The sequence below is a fragment of the Lichenostomus cassidix genome, chromosome W, assembly GCF_008360975.1.
Source record: "Lichenostomus cassidix isolate B80296 chromosome W, HeHo_3.0, whole genome shotgun sequence".
Classification (NCBI taxonomy): Eukaryota; Metazoa; Chordata; class Aves; order Passeriformes; family Meliphagidae; genus Lichenostomus; species Lichenostomus cassidix.
The window spans coordinates 9,779,152-9,802,193 of record NC_139510.1 but is presented as its reverse complement, the minus strand read 5'-3'; the positions used below and the strand labels follow the sequence as shown (position 1 = coordinate 9,802,193).

The 23,042-nt window shown below is 44.4% G+C and overlaps 1 long non-coding RNA gene and 1 other non-coding gene across 2 annotated transcripts in view; one reads left to right on the top strand and one right to left on the bottom strand.

The window, feature by feature from the left end:
• LOC146425468 (uncharacterized) overlaps positions 1 to 23,042 on the top strand; it is a 363,886-nt gene that overhangs the window by 287,059 nt on the left and 53,785 nt on the right. The window lies entirely within an intron of this gene.
• On the bottom strand, positions 9,161 to 9,230 carry TRNAQ-CUG (transfer RNA glutamine (anticodon CUG)). The gene has a single exon. It is a non-coding gene; the product is annotated as a tRNA-Gln (tRNA).

The window sequence follows — 23,042 nt, the reverse complement described above, 5'->3', positions numbered from 1 at the left end:
TCTGAGTGATTTAGAAATAATGTGAACCCTGACTTCTGTTAGGTTTTCCTTTCATTTGCTGTTTCAACAGTAGAACAAGGAGGGTATTATTTATAAGAAGATGTGTAAAGTTTGAATTTACAGAATCCTGAAAGTGAAAGTGTGCTTTTATAACTAAGTAAATGTTAAGACAGGAAAATAGTATCAATCAAAAGTTGGATGTTCTTGAAAAAGCTTTCTTTTTTCCTTCCTTTGAAATATTTAGATCTATATCACAATGCCTTCTCACTACGCATGCCGTGAGCTAACTAGGAAAGATGTCATCCTAGACTTTTTTGTGAAGAGAGAAGGACTCATGGGAGATATGGTGGTAGGTGGTTGCTTTGTCCACAGTGATCATTAAATGGTTGAGTTTAAAATTTTGACTGTAATGAGAAAAAAGGACAGGAGAGTTGCTTCCCTGGATTTCAAGAGAGCAAACTGAACTACTCATGTAGCTACTTAGTAGTGTCCCCTGGGAATCTGCTTTTGAGAGCTTAAGGATCCATGGAGTGCTGGCCAGATTTTAAGTACCACCTTTTAAAAGCACAGAAGCATTGTGCTGCAAGTCAAGTAAGCAGGGAAAAATACCAGCTTTGTTGAACAGGGAACTCTTCTTGAAACTCAGGGGAAAAAAAAAATTGTATGATCTCTGAAAGTGAGGTCAGGCTTCACAGTAGGATTACTGCACTATGGTTTGTATATGCAGGAAGAAGACACAAAAGACCAAAGCTCAATTAGAGTTGAAACTGGCCAGTGAGGTTTCAGATAAAAAGAAGGGCTTTTTAAAAGTATGTAAACCACATCCTGGGGTGCATTAAACACAACATAACCAACTAGCCAAGAGATTATCCTACTATATTTAATGTTGATGCAACCTCCCCTTGAGTACTGTGTGCAGTTCTGGGTCCCACAATTTAAGAAGGATGTGAAGGTACTTGAATGCATCCAGAGGAGGGCAAAAATGCTGATGAAAGGGCTGGAAGGAATGTCTTATGAGGAGCAGCTGAGGGGTCTGGGTTTGTCTAGTTTGGAGAAAAGGAGGCTGAGGGGTGATCTCATGGCTCTCTACAGTTTCCTGAGGAGGGGAAGTGGAGAGGGAGGTGCTGATCTCTTCTACCTGGTATCCAGTGACAGGACATGTGAGAATGGTTTAAAGCAGTGTCAGGGGAGGTTCAGACTTGACATTAGGAAGCATTTCTTTTACAGAGAGGGTGGTGCGGGAACTGACAACTAGCCTGCCTTTGCTCACAGACATCGACCATGTTGCAAGCAAGCTTCGTACCTGTGAGAAACAGAAGCAAGAAGCCAAAACAATGACTAGGAAAACAACTTGGAATGCAACACCTGCAAAAGGAAGTCTGTTCTTCACAGAATATGTGTGCTAGGAATAGCCATCCAATGATGTTGTACAATTGATTTAGGGGAGCTAGAATTTATTAATTTAGGGGAACTAGAAGCTGGATAATAATAATTTTTTTTACTGATTTAGAAGGCCAGAGATTGGATAATGATTTACTAAGATTTGCTTGCTGAAGACAATGTATCATTCGCTTAATGATTTTGTGCTTACCTAGTAACAGGGAGGATATAGAGAAGAAAGCCAAATAATTGAGAAAAACTACTGAGTGTGACCGAACATCCTGCTCTCAGACCCCAGAACTGGTACAAGTTAGTTCTAAGGCTTGGACTTGGACCAAGAACCAAGGGAGCATGCGAAAGGGAACAGGGTGAAGAGTTCATCCTGAGGAAGACTACTAACTTCATCCCTCATTTATCTTCAGGACCCTTGCCCACAATTAATCTGTGACACTGCGCTTGCGCAAACATATTTAAATGAACTTTGAACTCATTATAATACGAAGGGGGGATAGGTAATGAATATGTATAGGAGCATTGTGTAACTTTATGCATATGTAACCTGTAACCTAATATAAACCTAGTGAAGTGCTGCTGACGGCATGCATGCCTTTGGAGGGGCTACCCCCCATGCACCCCAGCTGGAATAAACACATACCTACTTCATAATTTTCTGAGTTGTGGAGTCAATCCGTGCCTCACAATAACAGGGTAGAACCAATAGCTTTATGGCATGAATGTTAGAAAATAGTATAAAAGAGACTTTGTAGTAAAATAAACTATGCTTATGCCTTCCTTTCTAATTGGCCTGGAGTCGTGTCTTTGTGTGTCATTCCCATCTCAAAACAGTGACATCTGGTGTCCCCGACGTGATTACAATGAACTCCAGGAGGCGGCCAAAGAGCTGCCAAGTCCACGAGAGCAGAGCGAGATGGAGCCCAGTGGAGAAAAGTGACTTGGGACTTGTTATTGCAATTACAGCCTGTCAAGGTTTGAGATAGGACATTGCCAGGAGGATGCACGAAAAGAGGGCAACCAGGCTCCAAGCTTAAAGGTTCAAAAGAGTGATTTAATTACCTAACAGAGTTGGAGGATAAATGGAAGGCAAAAATAGACTTTCCATACAGTTTTTGTTCATCCCCCCTCCCCCTTAAGAAGCTATAGTATTCACCCCCTTTCCTCTTTTATAACCACCAAACCCAGATAGGGAGGCAGGGTGTGGGGGGTATTTTCTCAGTCCACAGAGCAGGTTCTTAAATCTATTCATCACTACAATTCTTCCACTACAAATACTCTTTATCTCTACTTATCTCTCTTTCTCTCCAGACATTTCTCCTGCTCTCACCCCCCACCCTCTTAAGAAGCAGTCCACTCACCCCCCTTCCCTCTTTCCAAACCAGCAACACAGACAGGGGGCAGGGTGAGAGGGGTTTTCTGGTCAGTCCAATCAGAGAGAGGGGGTTCTCTACTTAGCCAGGAGTCCTTCCCACAAGAGACAGTCCTCTGGGAACTTCTTTGGCGTGGGTCCAATCTCACGAGCAACATCCCGCCCAAATTCTGCTGCAACATGAGTCTTTTTGTCCATAGGGTGCTGTGCAGATTCTCCCAAGCCGAGGCCAGGCTGCTTCCATGCCAGGAGCAAGGCCTTTCTCTCCTTTGCAAGGCCTTTGCAGTTTTAACTCTTAGATGAGACTACCACTGGTTCACAGTCTTTTCCAGGCATCTACCTGCTCCTCTGGCGTGAGCTGTGGGTGAATTTCTGCACTCCTGTGGATTCCATGGGCTGCAGGGGACCTCCTGCTTCCCCCATGGCCTTCACCAAGGCTAGCAGAGAGTTTTCAGCTCCAGCACTGGAAGCCCCTCCTCCCCCACCTTCTTCACTGACTTTGGCGTCTCCATGCTGTTCTCCCTCACATATTTTCACCTCCACCTCCTCCTCCTCCAACTACAAAGAAGTGAAAGAAGTGCGTGCCTGCTTTGTTTTGATTTCTTCTTAAATGTTTTCACAGAGGCATAACCAGCACCTCCAATTGGCCCAAACTTGGCCGGCAGCATGTCCATCACTTTCAGAGCCATCAGAGATTGGCTCTGCTGGACTTGATGTAAAAACTTCCAGAACTTTCACTCAGGACACACAGGAGCCATCTTTGTGCCACTCCCCACCCCTCAGACACCTCCCCAGGCCTACTACAACAGCTTCTGAGGGGTCCAAATTTCTCCTAGATGTTAAAAATACTTTACTGATGCTTTGGGCCAATCAAAACCACCACACAGCCAGAAAAGATCACCTCAGTAGCCGATTCTCCCGCCACGGCTGCTTTGCCTTTGGCTCATCTTTCCCCTGCTTGGAGGCAGCACTCTTCCCTTGGAGGCATCCAGAAGCAGTTTGAAATGCATTGCAAAATATTCTCCACATTGGAGCAACTTTGTTATTCCTTAAAGAATTTTAAACTGTTTTCTGAGTGAAAGAAGCCTTGATGTTGCTACCTTTGCTCCCGGGAGCTGCCAGAGAATGGGGCAAATCCCGGGCAGGTCCTGCTAGGGCGTGCGGGGTTTTCCTCCCCCCGGAGGCTTTGAGCTGCCCAGCTCAGTGGGGCCCGGCTCAGCCCAGGGTCAGGCAGAGGCTAGGGCCAGCTTTGCCGCTCTTTTTGCTCCTCGCCTTCCCCCGCGGCACCCCCCCCTCCCGTATCAGGGGAGCGGGTGGGCGCTGGCCGCAGCCTGAGGGGGCCTATCAAAGCTCCACAGGTTGATTAGTAATGTATCTTCAAAGTGCCTTTTTAATTACTGCTACTGAGTTGTGTTTCGAGTTTGTTTTCAGCTTTTCCAATGAGGAAGCCTTGCAGAAAACATGTGGACTGACAGGTGATAACAACTTGATTGATGAGAACTTGGGCCAGGGGCCGGATTCCTTGCTGAAGCCATTTTAAGAGTGTTTGTCTTAAGCATACCTCTGATGTTCATGGAGTTTTAGCCAAATGTAAATTGTCGAGTAATTTTAACTTTTCCCAATGCATTTTGTCTCAACTCTACAGGATTGGTATATGAATCATGATAATTTGCCTTATTTTTAGCCTTATTGTGGAGGAACCTCAGTTTCTCTCTCTTTCTCTCCCCCTCCTCACTATCTCTGTCTCTCTTAAGACATTCTACAGGTTTTCTATTTCTGCTAGATTTCACTAGGACAATACCTTTTAATCTAGATCTCTGAAGGGGAAAACCACTAGTTTTTTCTCTCCTTTCAAGGCCTTCCCAGAATTTAGGACTTTTCCTCTGCCTGCTGAGTGACTCGCAGAGCTGCTTTGGCATCAGTCCAACAGAATGTTTGGAAGATGCCTGCATTATACAGCTGTGACCTTGACATGCCTGAGCTACTCAGTACAAGGCAAATACTACATTAGTTCCTAGACTGTACCCTTTTTTTCTGTGATCCTATAAGGAATCAGCAAAGTTAAAACTTTTCAGTCTATCTCCTTAGAGCATAATTTATTCTTATGTGCATAATATCTTGGTTTATAGACAGGTTTGGTGTTGTATTGCTCAGCATAGATTCAGGTAGCCCTGACGCATTAACTAGAGTGGATATTAACTGGACAAGATATAGGGCTGTAACAATTAACTGTATAGCCTGATGTCAAAACATTGAATGAATTACGATGTGTTTACCACACTTTTCTGACTCTTCCAGTTAATCCTGCAGGAATTTAACCCTCTGGAGTTCTCTGTTGCTGCTGTCTCATTTACTACTCAGTTGCTTCTTTGCATATTGTTCACTTATGCTTAATTGCTGTATGATAAATCTTCAGTAGTTTTCTTGTAATGATGGAGTGTGGCAGGATGTTCCCCCCTCCCCTCTCTCCTTCTGCTTCATGGTGGAACACAGATAACTCCAGTGGGGTCAGAAGCCCAGCAGGAGATTATCTTGTGGCATCCAAAGGTCTGAGACCTGTAACCTTGAATTCATATTTTAGTATGGAGAGAGGATGTGAAAAGAGAAACAAAGAGATCAATATGTGACCAAAAAGCACGCTTTTACAACTATAAAAACTCACAAAAATATCCTAGAGGCAGAGGTTTCCTACACACACTCTGAAGATGTGCAAGGAGTTTCTCCCCAGATTCTGGACACAGGCTCTGTGGTTACTTTCCTGGGAATTAAGTGAAAGGATTCTGAAGTATGTTTTACCACCAATCGGCTGGGTAAGATACATTTGGTTCCTAAGTTATATTATTCTTGCTAGCTGTTAATAAGAATAGGTACCTATTTCATAATTTGCAATTTTAGCTACTTGTAGTTTTGCAAGTATTGTATTCCTCTGTAGTATGTTGTTTGTCCTAAGTTTTATGTCTGTCAATTTCTGTGCCTAATAAATGAAAACTTATGTCATATTTGACTTAATCGGCCATTATTTAAAGGACCTTGCGAAGGAGACCGAGTCTTGGGGTGCTGGCCACTTTAATAAGAATTTCTGCCTGTTGCTAGAGGCCTGAGCAAATGGCAGATGTAGCAGTGAGGTTAGCCCAGATGAGCTTGGAGGCTGAAATACCTGAAGAAGTCCCCTGGGTCTGAAGAGACTTTTAGCTCAGGGTGACAGAAAGATGTTTCCCCAATACACCTTGCAGTTAGCCTCCTAAATATGCATCAGGGGACAAGAGCATTGGTTTTTAGAGTTCTCCTCCTCTTTATCCTTTTGGAGTTAATAGCTAGAATGTTCCTTCTACCCACAGTTTATTATTGGTTTTTAAAGTTCTGTAACCTCCTCCCTTGTACCCCCATTCCCTGGCTCCCCTGTCAATCCTGTATCCTCCGTGTTCCGGTTGGCTCTCCCCTCCAAACTCCTCCCATCCTTTGGTCCCTCTTAACCCCATGTTCGCTTCCGTTCTGGGCTCTGCGCTTTCGGATTCAGCCCAGCTCCGTTCCCCTCTGACCCGCCCCGACTCCACGGACACCGCGCCATCCCGCTGCACCCCAATAAACCCTGGATTTCTAAAGCACAGAGACTGCATTTCCTAATCGCCTTGTCTCCTGTTCTTCTCTGTCGTGGAAACAAGCCGCGCCTGCGTGCCGCAGCGCCCCTGCTCCGCCCGGCCAGGACTAGCGTGGGGGTTTGCAGCGGCGACCCTTTTTTGTGGGGTTTCGGGGGTCCTGCCTCTTTCCCCAGAGTGAGAAACCTCAGGCAGAAATCCATCTAAGTTCCTGTCTCCCATTCGTGACATGGAGTCAAAATGTGTAAAACTCTGCTGTATCTGAAGCTTTTAAGGTATACCTTGAACAATGTCTGTGTGTATGTGAGTCTGATAGTGCTGCAGCAAACATACTCAGAATGCTGCTTTAACTTCTTAAGTGTTTTATATTTGTGTTAAGTCTCTGGCTGATGTTCTAACCAGAACCCCCAGAAGAACAGAAGTCTTATTCTGTATTGAAAGCAAAGCTCCAGGAGTTTCTGGGACACAAATACCTGCACCTGAAACCAACAGAGGGAAGTTTACTATCTTCTCCCCTGCGTCCTGTGTTTATGTTGGTGCACTCACGATTACTTAGAAACAAACATCCACTATAAATAACTGAAAATAACCTGGAGCACAGAGACATTCCTTTCTGCCTGGAGATGTTTTTTACTGTGTTATAGTGAATAGTTTATATTGATGCCTAAAATGCTGGTAAAAATAAGACGCAGACACCTCAGTATAGGGAAAAGGGTATTACTTTGGTTTAATATGATCCCAGGTGCACCATTGTCAAAGGTGGTACCACGACGAAAACAAGGCCCCGGGTACAACGTGTATACAATTTTATGGACCTCACCAATTAGCATACCTATCTAAAATTTCCCAATAAGAAACCTAACAAATGAAGTAATTGCCCTCTTATTCTAATTACCTCCCCCCCAAAAAGGCTACAACTTCGTTTACAAAAACATGTTCCAGAGATGAGGCTCTGTTCAAGGTTGGTGCCTCATGTTCTTGAGATTGTGGGGATGTTTCGTCTTCCCCAAAGAATTCTGAACTAGGCTAGAGTACAAGGGTTATAAACGTGGGCTAAGATACAGGAAGTGAAAAGTACAGGAATGGGAAAGGGTAAAAAGTATATAAAAAGGGTATAAAAAGAGTATAAAGAGAAAGGACAAAAAACCATCAGGCATCATATTACCTGTTAAGTGCTATTGAAGCTCTGTTGATTTGAGTTTAAGTTTAATGAGAAGTACATTATGTTATGTTTAAGTCACGTTAAGTTTAAGTGGTGCTAATTTTAGATTCCATTAAGCTTGAGTTCAATTAAGGTTAAGTCGGTTTACTTTAGGAGTTATTCAGTTTAATGTTTATTAATTTTAAGTTCTGTTAATTTTATGTTCTGTTAAGTTTTATTAAGATTGAATTCTATTCATTTTCTATGATGTTAACTTTAAGTTCTGTCAGGTTTACTTTTTGTAACGTTATGCTCATTTATTTTAAAGAACACAGTTCTGCTGTGGAGATAAGATGAAGATTTATGACAGAAACCATCCTGATGAAGATTTAACAGTGTGAACACATGGTCTGTAGGATCCTTGCTGTCATCAAGAATTCTGTGGATCCAGTTGTTCTGCATTTATTGGTTGATATTACTATTCATAACAATTTTTGCAGTTTTCTCTTCCATAGGTGGCACAGAAGAATGAGGGACAATTTCAAAAAATGCTGCACATGCACAATTCCTTGTAGTTATTTACAATTTCTTTATGGTACCATTGATTATTTAGTTAAAGTTAAATGATAATGCCAGCTGCTTTAGAATATTTCACATTACCTTGCAAGAACTGTATAATTTTAAGAAATTTTCCTAATTGATATTAATAAAGGCCTGTTTGTAGGATGTTTTAGGGAAACCCTCCCAGTTAAGGCCTAGGCTCTGGCCAAGCTCTGGCCCTGGCTGGTCAGGAAGTATGCCAGCAGACCCAGGTGTTTCTGCACCAAAAATGCGATCAAGTCACTTTGACTCGTTTATTTGGACTTATGAAAGCTGGACCCTCTTCCAGGTAAACTTGGAATCCTTGCCTGGGAAAGATTCTCCAAGTGCTGCCTGTGGAATGAGGTTCCCCAGTGATTGCAGACCCTGGGTGATGGCAGAGTGGTTAGGCAATTGATGATGTATTTTCTTAAGTAAGTTTATTATTTCATTCCATGTATTGCTATACCTTTGTCTGTTGGGGAAGATGAAATAGGAAAGCTTTATAATATAATTGCCTTTATGATTACCTGGCAAAAGATGCTGAAAACAAGCTCTGAGTTACTGAACAACTAGAAAACAATGGTATAGCCAACTGAAGGTAATCCCGCTTCTTGATAGAACAATACCTTCTGCCTGCAGGCAGGTCCAAGGGTCAAAGTAGACCCTGCCTGCTTGGCAGAGGGTCCAAAAAGCAGTTTTTAGAGTTTAAAATATAACCCCGTATGGTAATGCGATGATTCTTATAAGTTGTATGTAAATGTTGTAGGATTTGTAGCTTGTTCTAGATTGGTTAATGAGAATTAAAATATTCAACACAGAGAATGATTTATTGTATTGTAAACGGCAGATTGCTCTCTTGCTCTTGCTCTTAAATCTCTTTTGGCTCTCGCTCTCTCTCTCTCTCTCTCTCTCTTGTTTCTCTGACCTGCTTTGAGCTGCGTCTTGCGGTCCTAGCAGGTTTCTCACACCCATGCTCTTTCACAATAAACCCCCATGCTCTAAAACCCGACTTCAGAGATCTCTTGTTTCTATTCCATCCTCATAACCAAATCCCACAGAATTAAATCCTACAGTTGGCGCCCAACATGGGCCTTGAACCCATGGCCCTGAGATTCAGAGTCTCATGCTCTACCGACTGAGCTACGGCGCACATGGCTCTGGCGCAGCCCCTCCCTGTTGCGCCCATTCAGAGTGCAGGCCTGGCACAGCCCGGGCAAGGATGGACCCCGGTTCTGTCCGTTCAAACCGCAGGCTCGGGGATGCTGATGCTAGCACAAAAGGTGTGACCTGGCCGAACCACAAGCGGCAACTGCCCCGGGCGGCCTTTTCCAGGTGGCAACCACAGCTGGCTCAGGAGGAAACCCCCTCCCATCGGCTGCGTATGCGCTGATTAGTTCCTCCTAGACAGCGGCCGCGGTTCTTCCAGGACAAAACCCCCACGTGCCAGCTGTGCAAATACCTCGGTTTCCGCAGGCACCACCCCACCCCCTCTCGGACCTGAGGCAGCTCACCAGGATCCGCCAGGACCTGGCAGAGACCCATTCGCAAGCGGACCCCCACCTGGGGTGGAGTGGCCCAGAAGTGCCTGCTCCAGCAACCCGGAAGGTGGCCAGGGTTCATCCCGCAGTGACAGCAGAAGTGACAGCAGGGACGCAGACAGATTCCGGGCAGGATATGCCTGTCCCAGTGACAGTTCCAGTGGCAGAGGCAGTCTCAGCTCGGCACGCCTATCTGGCAGTTTCTATGCCAGCGCAGCAGATGACTTTAACTGATAACATGCCTGTGCAACCAGTGGGGCCCCCCAACGTTCTACCTTTGTCGCTGCCTTCTCTACACTGCACTCCAAGCTCTGCTGCTGTGCCATCTCTTGACACAATGTCTACATCTGGCTAAACGCTGTCATTCGTGATAGGGCTTGCGAAGAAACCCCAGTCTGATGACTCAGACAGCGAATTAGATGAAGTGCCTGCTCCAGGGTGAAAAGCTGCAGTGGCAGGGCGGTGAAAGAAGCGCCTGCTTCAGAACCGCCCTTGGACATTCCCAGACAGTATGGTGACAGTGCACCCAAGAAACCCCTAGCGTTTCTGGGAATCGGTAAAGTTGGGCACTCTGGAAGCAGGAGATTGGAATCCTTTAGAAAAAATGGGGATGCCAGGCCAGACAGGAGACCCTGAAAAGAATCTGGTGGCTGCTACAGCACCTCTAGGAGGTGTACCAGCAGATCAAGGTGATACTAACACCCTGCAAGGGGATGCCCAAGCCTTTCGTGTGTTCAAGGCTCCCCCGAATTTGGGTCAGGAACACAGGCATGACGCCATTGCATGGAAGATAGTGCAAGACCTGCAGAACAAGGTGGCACAATATGGGCTTTCCTTTCCGGTGGTTATGCAAATTATTAGAGTGATGAATACTGATCTGCTTGCTCCGTTTGATATTAAGCATTTGGGCCAAGTTCTGTTTCAGCCTGTGCAATATGCAGTTTTTGAGAAAAACTGGAGAAAACTGGCTGAAAAACACGCAATACAGAATATACACTTGCCTTCTGACGACCCTAGACATGCGGTTGGGGTGGATGTCCTTATGGGAACAAATTTTTTTCTAGCCCCAGCATCCAAGCTACTTGGGATCCTCGGGTCCTGGAGCAGGCCCAAAAGATCGACATGGGAGCCATCATAAAAACCATAGACATGGCTGCTTCACAAACAAGGTATTCGAAAATACCTCAGGGACAGTCTGAGCTTTTCCTGACCTTTGTAGAGAAGGTAGCGGCAGCCCTGGAAAAGAATGTGGAAGATGATGCATTGAGACAGATATTGTGCAAACAGTTGGCAAGAGACAATGCCAACGAAGAGTGTAGAAAGATCATAGATGCCCTACCAGGGGAACCTACACTCGCAGAAATGGTAGAAGCTTGTTCTAAGGTGGGATCAGGGAACCAAAAGAGGTCTGCCTTGGCTACACTTCTGCCTGGTCAGGTACCCCCTGATCAGGGACAAAACCAGCCCAAGGCTGGGAGCAAACGGAAATGAGTCAAATCAAAGCAGAAGGGAAATTCAGGGACCGAGACTCCTCAATGCAAGAGGTGTGGTAGGCCAGGTCACTGTTCAGACTATTGCAGGTCTAAATACCATGTAGATGGTTGACCCCTGTCGGGAAACGTGAAAAGGGGTGCAAAAAGGGGGATTTGCCCCCTATCACAAGTGTTCCCCCAGAAAAGGGAAGTGGCACAGGCCTATCCAGTCAATGTGAAGGCGGCACCCAAGGCCCAGCCCGGGTGGACACCTACACCACAGCAACAGTCGTCCTAGAATCTGATGATGCCCATAGGGTTCCCTTGGATGTGCATGGACCCCTAGATCAGGGAGTCAGTGCGCTGCTTGTGGGGGGGCCTGATGCCACCCGCCAAGGGATCCTTGTTCTCCCAGAAGTTATAGATGCTGATTTTACAGGCCAGATTCATGCTATGGTTTCCACATCAGACCCCCCCGTCACCATCCCTGAAAAGACTCATGTTGGAAAACGCAGTTTTCCAGCAAAACTTATGCTAACTAAACAGGCCTGAACAAAGTTTCAGCATAGCCAGGCCTCAGTGAAAATCCTGACAAGCTGTTGTGAGAAGCTGATACCTGGGAACCACAGCTGTGTTTCTGAGCTGTGGGAAGAATGTCATGAGAAAGATTAGGGAGTCAGAAGTGTTATGAGAAAGAAAAAAGGGAGTCACCGGGAAGATCCCTGAATGTCTGAGAACAGACTGCAGGTGTGTGTGTAGCTATAATTAGTAGCATCTGTAACAGTATATAACTCTCTCGTTTGGTGAAATAAAATGGAGCTTACTCTATATCTCATATTGAGACTGCCGTGAGTTCCCTCTCGTCGCGATGTCAAATGGTGACCCCGACGTGATACGGAGTTAGCAGGATTTAGAACCAACGACTACGGACACCAACAGCAGAGTTTTACGACCCTGCTTCTGAGAGCGGCGGGAACGGAGAGGCGCCGAAGCTGTGCAGCGACGGTGTGTCAAAATCTTCGCCCGAATCGGGGGAGATCCCAGCGACACAGGCCGAATAGGACCTGCCTACCGTGGGGGCTACACTTCGGTGAACTGCACAAACTCTGGCGACTGCGAGCTCCGACAGAGTGCTTAGACGGTGTCGACCAGGACCCTGAAAACCAGCTGGACCATAATGGAAACAGAAGTAGCCCAATTTTTATTGTTATGCTTTTTAGAAAAGCACGGACTCAGTAAAAGTAGCCTATCACACTTAATGGGCCTGATAGTGGTAGGACAAGCTTATGGATTTTTTACAAATCCTATTACAGTATTCAGTGTGGGAGAGTGGTTGAATTATGGAGCTATTTTACTTTTGGAGTGTGATAAAATAGCAAGAAAGCTTGGTAAACCATGGAGTAAAGTCGTAGCCTGCTTACAGAAACATACCACGGAGCAAAACCTTGCGTGGTTCACGGCACAGGACATAACAGCCGCATGGAGCAAAGAAAAACCTGTGAGTTACTGTGCCGCTTTTAATATGCGTAAAACTTCGGCAGCAGCAGCGCAGCCAGGGAAGCACCCCCCGCTGGGGGGGGGGGGAGAGAGGGCGCTCCGTGCCGCTGCCGACAGCCGAGAATACAAAGTTACTCGATTGGATGAAAAAGCTATTCTTGCCTCAATGTATCACAGAGTTTGGCAACTTTACAACGAAAAACATCTTAGCTGCTTTGTTTGAGAGAGTCACTGTTGAACTTTTACCAGAACAACTGAATACAGTGTTAGAAAAAGCTCAAATATCGTGGGTAAAGAAACAGAGTAACCAGAAATCATCCCGATGTTATCGATGTGGGAGTGAAAGACACATAAGAAAGAACTGTAACAGAAAAGTTTGGTGTTCCCGCTGCAACAGAGATACTCACAGCACAGAAGCTTGTAGAAACAAAAAGAACAAACAGAAAGTGACCAGTGACCGAGTAGCAGCGGCGGCCCCTACCCTTCACTGCGCGCCGCCTGCGGACCACACAAACAGACCTGTGGCGGAAGTTGCTCCAACCGTGGTTTCCGGCCGAATGACAACAAAAACAGAGGTCCCAGAGGGTGCCCCGGTAGGCAGAGCCGCGAGCCATCCACGCCTCCTTCACTGCCCCAACTGTAACGTCTGTGGTGAAACTCTAAACTCTACTCCTCCCCAAGGATGAGGAAATGATTGACAGCTTCAGCAGCGAACCAGAACTAACCAACAGCGTTGCCAGTAGAAACAGCAGTCTGATACAGAATGGAGTTGTTTCTTTTGTAGTCATGGAGAACTTTTAAGAGTTTCAAAGATGCGAATCTTCTTCAGTGCTCTGAACTGGAGATCCTTCATCTCCCGCTCGGGAATCACGTCCATGTCGTTCCCCATGGCGGCAGTGGTCCCGCTGCGCTCTCCAGCTACAGATACAAATCTTTGAACACGTTCTCCAGCTGTTCTCTCCAAAACCTCTAATTATTCGCTTTGCAGGGTGAAACACCCATTGCCCCATGTTGACCAGCAGCACAGCCTTGCTATAGCTGATCCAGTATAACCTTGTGACTTTTCAGCTTTTCCAGAGTTTCAGGAAAATGTCTCTGAGCTTGGCTTTTTCTGTAAGCACTTGTCCTGGCAAGCCTTCACCACCTGCTGCAGCTCAGCAACCGAAACTCCCTGAAAATGTCCAAGCAAATGGAGCAGATCGGCTCTTCCTTCAGCCTGGCTGCACTGACACCGAGACCAAAACCTATTTCCAGCAATTTACTAATAAAGAAGCATTGTAACAAGATATTATCCTGATAAAAAAATAACACCTTGAATACTAAAGCCTTGAACGAAAGTTGAATTTTGCTAAAGCATTACTTAAAATAGAGTTTGTGTGTATGTGTGAATATTGTAGGCCTACTGAGAGTGTGTTGAGTGCTTTAATGTGTAGATAAAGCCTGTGACTGCTGAGAGTGTGATTTTGATTTCTTGAGAGTTTTGATGTGTGAATGAAAACCTGTGCGTGAAGTTATACTGAATAGTCTAAACTACCTGTTAAGTACTTTTGATTAAGCATAGATTCTGTTAAAGTTAAGTAATAGTGAATTTAAATTCTATTAAGTTGTAAATTCTGTTAAAGTTACAATTCTGTTAAGTAATATTAAGTGATGTTAATTTTAAATTCTGTTAAGTTTTAAATTTTGTTAGAGTTAAGTTGTTAAAGTGATATCAATTTTAAATTCCATTATAGTTAAGTCCTATTTGTTAGTTTAAAATCAGATTTATTAAGTTTTATTCATTTTCAGTGATATTGATTTTAAGCTTTAAATTTGTTAGTTTATATTATTGTTCACAAAAGCTTTGCAGTTTCATTTTTCTCAGTTAAAGTCAAATAATAATATCTACTGTTTTCAAATATTCATCTTACCTTATATAGTTATCTACAAAAATAGTAACATGTTAAGACACTCTCCTTATTGATATTAATCAAAGCTTGTTTATAAGATGTTCTAAGAAAACCCTTCCACTTAGCACCTAAGCTCTGGCCAAGCTTTGGTTCTAATTGGTTGGGAAACATGCCATGAGTCCCAAGTGTTCTGCATCAAAATGTGATCAAATAATTTTGACTTGCCAAATTGAGTTTATAAAAGCTAAACCTTCTTCCAAGTAAACTTGGAGTCCTTGTCCGGAAAGGGTTCTCCAAGCTTTACCTGTGAAGTGAATGTTTTCAGCAACAACAGTTCCTAGACCATGGCAACATATCTAAATAACTAGTGAAATTTCCTTAAGTAAATTTATAACAATTCTAATAATAAGAATTACTTATAGCAAAGCAAATTAATCTGATAACAGACAACGTCTGTTCTCACAAGCGAAACGGGGGAACTGTTGGAAAACGCAGTTTTCCAGCAAAACTTATGCTAACTAAACAGGCCTGAACAAAGCTTCAGCATAGCCAGGCCTCAGTGAAAATCCTGACAAGCTGTTGTGAGAAGCTGATACCTGGGAACCACAGCTGTGTTTCTGAGCTGTGGGAAGAATGTCATGAGAAAGATTAGGGAGTCAGAAGTGTTATGAGAAAGAAAAAAGGGAGTCACCGGGAAGATCCCTGAATGTCTGAGAACAGACTGCAGGTGTGTGTGTAGCTATAATTAGTAGCATCTGTAACAGTATATAACTCTCTCGTTTGGTGAAATAAAATGGAGCTTACTCTATATCTCATATTGAGACTGCCGTGAGTTCCCTCTCGTCGCGATGTTAGACTCACATTGCTCAATTGTTGCCTTTTGAATCTTCTGTTCCTAGGGTAGACCAGCAAGTTTGTGGAGGTAACAGCACTGAACTGCCGGGACTTCCGCAGGTCTACTGGGCTGCTGACATCTCTAATCAGAAACCACAGATGACGTACCCTCATCATGCCGAAAGCGCGTCCGCACCGAATTCGGATCCAAGGTTTGATTGATACGGGTGCCGATGCAACGATTCTTTCCTCCTCTTCATGGCCTTCTTCATGGCCTTTAGCCCCTGTGGGATCAGCTATTGCACGGCTGAGAGGAACCACACAGAGCCGGCTGAGTAAGCGACCTGTGTTGGTGAAGGACCCAGAGGGACGCACAGCCTCAATTCAGCCCTATATTACTTCAGCTCCAATTAACCTCTGGGGACGTGACATGTTGGAAGCTTGGGGGGTGCAAATCACGACAAATTTTTTATAGGGGTCACTGTGTGCAAGGGTGCACCGTATTCCACGCTATCTCTGTGATGGCTGACCAAAACACCCATATGGGAACCACCGTGGCCCGTGTCAAAAGAGAAATTAGTCACCCTTCGTCAGCTGGTTCAGGAGCAACTGCAACAGGGACACATTGAGCATTCTACTTGTCCCTGGAATACCCCCATTTTCGTAATTAAGAAAAAATCGGGGAAATAGAGACTGTTGCAAGATCTCCGGAAAGTTAATGCAGTGATGGAAAGTATGGGGACATTGCAGCCTGGCATGCCCTCACCTACAATTCCCACAGGGTGGGAAATCTTGATCGTTTATTTGAAGGATTGTTTTTTCACAATCCCTTTGCACCCCAATGACAGACGAAAATTTGTCTTTACTGTGCCTGCAATTAACAATGCTGAGCCTGTAAAGAGATTTCAATAGAAAGTATTGCCTCAGGGCATGAAGAATAGCCTGACCATCTGTCAATGGTACGTCGCTCAGGCCTTGTCCGGAATCTGCGAGCAGTTTCCCGAGGCACTCTGCTACCATTATATGGATGATATCCTGGTGGCCACATCCACCCAGGACGAGTTGCAGAGGTTACAGCCTCGATTGCTCTCTGCCCTGCATTCCTATGGGTTGCAAGTGGCTCCAGAGAATGTTCAACAGCAGCCTCCTTGGAAATATTTAGGAGTCAAAATGTTGGATCAAGCCATACAACATCAAGAGGTGCAGTTTTCAGACTCTATTAAGACCCTGAATGACACCCAAGAATTGCTGGGTATCATCAATTGGTTATGTCCTTATTTGGGACTAACCACCGCACAACTTTCCCCACTTTTTAATATTTTAAAGGGGGACTCTGATCTAAACTCACCTCAGAAATTGACTCCTGAGGTGCAACGAGTGCTGAATGAGGTGCAGCAAGCTGTTTCTGCCCGTCAGGTTTATCGAGTGGATCCCTCTATTGATATCACTGTTTTCATTACTGCTCTAGACCTCCATCCTACAGGTATCATTGGCCAGTGGAACAAACAATGGGCTGACCCTTTGCATATCCTAGAATGGGTCTTTTTGCCCCATCAACCAATAAAGACAGCACCCACATTGTTCAAATTGATACCTTGCCTGATAATCAAATGTCGTTATCAGTGTTTACAATTGATGGCAGCGGATCCTGCAACGATTGTTGTTCCGGTATCATGGGACAGCTTTGAATGGAGCCTTGCTAATAGCGCTCCTTTGCAAAGTGCACTGCAAAACTTCTCAGGGAAGATTGCTTACCACCTGCCCAGCCACAAATTGTTGTAGCTGGCAAATTTAACCAGTTTCACATTGCGGCCAAAGAACAGTCGGGTGCCAGTGCACACACCCACCGTCTTCACGGATGGTTCTGGGAAAACAGGAAAGGCCATTGTCACCTGGAAGGAGGGATCTGAGTGGCAGGTGCTGAAAGGCCACGAGTCAGGCTCTGCTCAATTGGTTGAATTGAAGGCAGTTGCCCTGGCTTTTGAGCGGTTCTCTCAGGTACCTTTGAATTTGGTCACTGACTCTGCTTATGTAGCAGATATAACTAAATGTTTAGACTGTTCACTTCTAAAAGAAGTCAATAATGCAACTCTGTTTTCACTATTGCGATGTTTGTGGAATGCAATTCAAGTTTGAGTGCACCCATATTACATTCTGCACATTCGAAGCAACACCAAATTACCAGGTTTCATAACAGAAGGCAATGCCAGGGCTGACATGCTAGCCAACTGTGCGTGGATGGCACCTCAGCCTTACAAAGTTGCACAAGCCAAGGCATCACACAATTTCTTTCATCAGAGTGCACATACCCTGCACAAGCAGTTTCAATTGATGCCAACTGAGGCTTGTGACATTTTCAGTGCTTGTGCTGATTGCCACCTCTGCCACCAGGGGTAAACCCCAGAGGCCTAAAGGCCTTGCAGCTCTGGCAGACGAATGTGACACACATCCCTGAATTTTACCTATTCAAATATGTGCACGTGTCTATTCACACTTTCTCCTTAGCTATGTGGGAAACTGCTCATACTGGAGAAAAGAGCCGTGATGTCATTGCCCATTGGAAATTGGCTTTCTCGGTCCTGGGCGTGCCATCTACCGTGAAAACTGATAATGGCCCTGCCTACGCCTCACAGAAGATGGGGCAGTTTTTGCACCTATGGGGTGTAGACCATAAATTCAGTATTCCGCATTCTCCTACTGGCCAAGCCATTGTCGAACGCAGTCATGGTACTTTGAAGCGTGTTTTGGAAAAGCAAAAAGGGGGAATGCATGGGGAAACCCCACAGAGCCGATTGGAAAAAGCTTTGTACACAATCAATCACCTTACAGTGCCACCAAATTCAAATACTCCTGTGATCTTGAACCATTTTCTCTCATTGCAGTCATCAGGCGAGATGCACCTGCCCCGGGCGAAGGTCTGGGTACGGAACCTACTTACTAACATCTGGGAAGGCCCACATGAGCTTATTGCTTGGGGTTGTGGGTATGCTTGTGTTTCCACAGATACTGGGGTACGATGGCTGCTTGCAAAATGCATTCGCCCTGACCTGCTGCTCCAGAGACAGAACCAGCAACCTCAAAATGATAACCAGAATGCAGATCATTAACCAAATGATCCTTCTGATGATGGCCAGGACAACCATCATCAGGCAGACGGTCCTTCCACAAGCAGAGACTGAACTTTAAATTTTTTTCATTATGGAGTCAGAAAGCAAGGACTTTGAAAGCCATGTTTAGAATTAATTTTGATAGAATTGTGATATAGAATGAAGTTTTGATAGATGCATCACCATGGTATTGCTGGAGAGTCTTTGTCCACCTTAAATCAGCATGTGGTTTGGGCTCTGTTCAGTAACTGGCCACTACCGAGCAGTCCCCTTATCAGTATTCAATTTAGGCTCTGTTTGGTAACTGGCCATTACCAAGCAGATCCTTTATGCTGAGTTTGTTCTCCCTTCTTCAAGGGCCCTACAGAGGATCACAAGCAATACCTTTTGGTTTTTAAACAAAAAGGCGTGCTGTGACTGTACAGATTCTCTCTCATGGGAAACTTTCCCTTTTCTTGTTAGGTATGAGAAAACATGGATAAACACTATGGAAACAGAGAATGTTTTGGAATGGGTGTTAAGACACCTCCGCCAATCACCCCAGGGGGTGGGTGACTGCTGACCAATCCGAATGCTTTTCTTTTCTGTATAAAGTCAGATTCATAAATAAATTCTTCCTCTTCTTCATTGCTCAGACACTGCTGCTGTTGACTGGGTTTCTTTCCATTATCAGTTCAACAACGTCAGTAAAGTACTTCCTTTCAAAAAAAAAAAAAAAGGGGGGGGGGGAATGGGGATAAGGGAAATGTCTAGAAAAACCCCACAGAGCTAGATGGCAAAAGCTTTGTATACGGTCAATCATCTTATAGTGGTACCAAATTCTCATAATTCTGTTCTTTCAAATAATTTTATCTCATTACAGTCTACAAGCAATGCCAAGAGCGTCATGATGCCAACAAGCAAACTTCAGAAGATCCTTGCACTCTTTGAACGAGAAAGCAATGACACCTTTGTGTTCTTAGATATATAAAAGTGTGTTTCAGTTTTAGTTATACCTTGGTTTGATTTCACTTGCTTTGTTAGGTTTGTTAGTCAATGTTAATGTTATTGTGCACACTATTTGGCAAACTTGCTAACATCAAGGACCTACAATTAAGTATTTCATGAAAATGTACTGTTTGATTGTAAATGTCATTTGTGTTGTTTCCCTCTTTGTGCTGTGTTTGTCATTTTCTGTAAGGGCCCAACAGAAAGACTTTAAATGCTGCATTTCTAGCTTTAAAACAAAAAGGGGGAATTGTGGGAACTGACAACTAGCCTGCCTTTGCTCACAGACATCGACCATGTTGCAAGCAAGCTTTGTACCCATGAGAAACAGAAGCAAGAAGCCAAAACAATGACTAGGAAAACAACTTGGAATGTAACACCTGCAAAAGGGAGTCTGTTCTTCACAGAATATGTGTGCTAGGAATAGCCATCCAATGATGTTGTACAATAACAGGGTAGAACCAATAGCTTTATGGCACAAATGTTAGAAAATAGTATAAAAGAGACTATGTAGTAATAAACTATGCTTATGCCTTCCTTTCTACTTGGCCTGGAGTCGTGTCTTTGTGTGTTGTTCCCATCTTGAAACAGCAACAGGGTGGAGAGACACCAGAAGAGGTTTCCCAGTGAGGTGGTCAATGTCCCATGTCTGTCAGTGTTTAAGAGGCATTTGGGCAACACCCTTCATAATATGCTTTAACTTTTGGTCATTGGTCTGGCAGTTGGACTAGATGATTGTTGTAGGTTCTTTTCAACTGAACTATTCTACCCTATTGTAGCTCAGTGTCATGGGTTGACCCAGGCCAGGTGCCAGACACCCACGAAAGCCACTCACTCACTTCCCTCTGCAGCTGGACAGAGGGAGAAAAAATTTAACAAAGGGTTCATGAGTTGAGATAAGGACCATGAGAGATTGCTCACCAAATACCATCAAGGGAAAAACAGGCTCAAATTAGAGATATTAATTAAATTTATTGCTAACAAAATCAAAGCAGGATAATAAGAAGTAAAATAAGCCCTTAAAAACACCTCTCCCCCCACCACCCCCCTCCCCCCCACTCCTTCCCAGCTCTACCTCCTACCCCAGTGGTGCAGGGAGACAGGGAAGGGGGATTATGGTCACTTCATCACCTGTGGCTTCTCCTGCTGCTCAGGGAGAGTTTTTCCCATCCTGCATCATGGGGGTCCCCCCCATGGGAGACAGTTCTCCATGAACTTCTCCAACGTGAGTCCATCTCATGAGCAACAGCTCTCTGCAAACTGCTGCAACATGAGCCTATCCCATGGGCAACAGCCCTCCTAAAACTGCTGCAAAGTGGGTCACTCTTCCATGGGGTACAGTCCTCCAAGGACAGGTTGCTCCAGCATGGGAGCAGGGCCCCTCTCTCCGCAGGTCTCCCATGGCATCACAGCCTCTTCTCAGGCATCCACCTGCTCTGGCGTGGGCTCCTCCATGGACTGCAGGTGGATCGCTGCATCCCCTGTGGACTTCCATGGGCTGCAGAGGGAAAGCCTACTTCACCATGGTCTTCACCACGGCCTACAGAGGAATCTTGACTTCAGTGCCTGGAGCACCTCCTGCCCTTCCTTCTTCACTGGCCTTGGTGTCTGTATAGTTGTTCTTCTCACATGTTCTCACTCTGCTCTTCTCTGTCTGGAATTAAAACTGCGCAACAATTTTTTGTTTATTTTTTTCTTCTTAAATATGTTATCACAGAGGTATTACCATAATTTCTAATTGTCCCAGCCTTGGCCAGCAGCACGTCCATCTTTGGAGTCACCAGGGATTGGCTCTTCTGGACATGGAAGGAGCTTCTAGCAGCTTCTCACAGGATCAACCCCTGTAGCCCCCCCCCCAAAAAAAAAAACCCAGGCCACGCAAAACCAATACACTCATCTGGTTAGGCTATTTTAAAAGTACTTAAATGGATTAATTCATTGATGTGATCCAGTAACAGTCTGACATATTATGAACAGTAAGTTGTTTGGAATCTAGAATGAAAAGCAAGAGGGGGTTTTTATTATTTACATTCAGCTTAAGTAACTCACTTTTAAGAACATATATCATTTTGGGCAAAACAAAAAATGTGTTAGAGGCTTTCAGACTGGCAGTAATTCAGGAAAAGATTCCTGGGGAATCTGGGACACAGAGTCTATGTCTTGCAAGTTGTTTATTATCAAGTATATATATCCAAAGGACTGAAAATTTGGAAAGCTGTGTAGAACCTGGTAGATAATTTTGAACAAAATTATTTGATGCATTCATTAACTTTGGAAACTATCTACAGACATTAGCATTGCTTTAATTCATTCATAATAAATTGATTTAACCATATACTCCTGATCCTTCTGTGTCATGCAATCACTGTCTTCATGGATCTCAGCTGATATCTGAGATTTCATTGCATGAATCTTTTACAGTTTTCCAAGTCTTAAAATGGAGAGTACTACTGGCCTAATTTATAATAGGTTGATAGGTTTAGTTAATCATTAATTTTATAAAGCATTCAGTTCCTTTATATAGGGGTTGCAAAATAGATGTAGATGGTGAGTTTATACTTCAGAAACAATTTCTTTGGAGATTCTGAGAAATCTGTCATGGTAGTGATTACCATTTGGGAGAGAGATTGGATTGCAGCTCCCTTGATCTTATGAGCTCTTTAAAGTGAATTGCAGCAGAGGGGAAAAAAGAAAATGTGGATTTCCCTGGTTTAGCATCTCAGTACTCTTCCTGGAGGTCTGGAGGAATGATTTCTGCATCCTTCACTTCTTTTTTCCTCAGGTTGGAGATCACGCCATGCTGCCTATTAGTTGTATGCCTCCAGAAAGTATCATGTTCAGGAGGTTCACCACAGAAAGTGATGTCTGGAGCCTGGGAGTCATATTGTGGGAAATTTTACCTATGGCAAACAGCCATGGTATCAGCTCTCAAACAATGAGGTATGTGTATTATATTTTCAAAGGAGGGTGGCATTTTGACTGATGGTATGGCTTCTCTGCGGAAATTACAGTAGTAAATTCATTTAGTAAAAGCAATAACCTTGTGTCATGATCTGATTTATTAGGGTTATTAGAAATGCCTCTGCCCAAATTAAGGTGCAAACGAGACCATATGCCAGTGACAATAGTATGGATTTTATTTGATAGTAAATATGAGAGAGAGAGAGAGAGAAGAGAGACAAAAAAAGAAAAAGAAATAGAGAATGGCGGGGGTGAACAGAGAGTGACAGAGACAGAATAAAGAAAATATCACCATCCGTGGATCCCAACAATGTTCTGTTGATCCTTTCCAGCTGATCTTCTTGGTGGTGAAGGTCCCCCCAAATTCATAGAATCTGATGGGTTAATATACAGTCAGGCTAGGTAGGAAAACCCAGGCACCCATCTGGGGGGTGGGGGGGGTTGCCATTGTGTCTTGCAGCAGACTGGATTTGTTGCATCATTTTGCATCACATGCGATCCTGTGGTGCAAGGCCTCTGGGGAGCACTTTGGGGGGTCTTTGATGGATTATGACACCCCCTCAGCTGCCTCTCATGTGAATGTCCTGTGGATGTGGCCTGTGGGGTAGGGGGTTCCACATCTGGGCCAGTTTGTGTAAGGGAGAATGGGTGTTCACTTCCTCTGACCAGAGGTT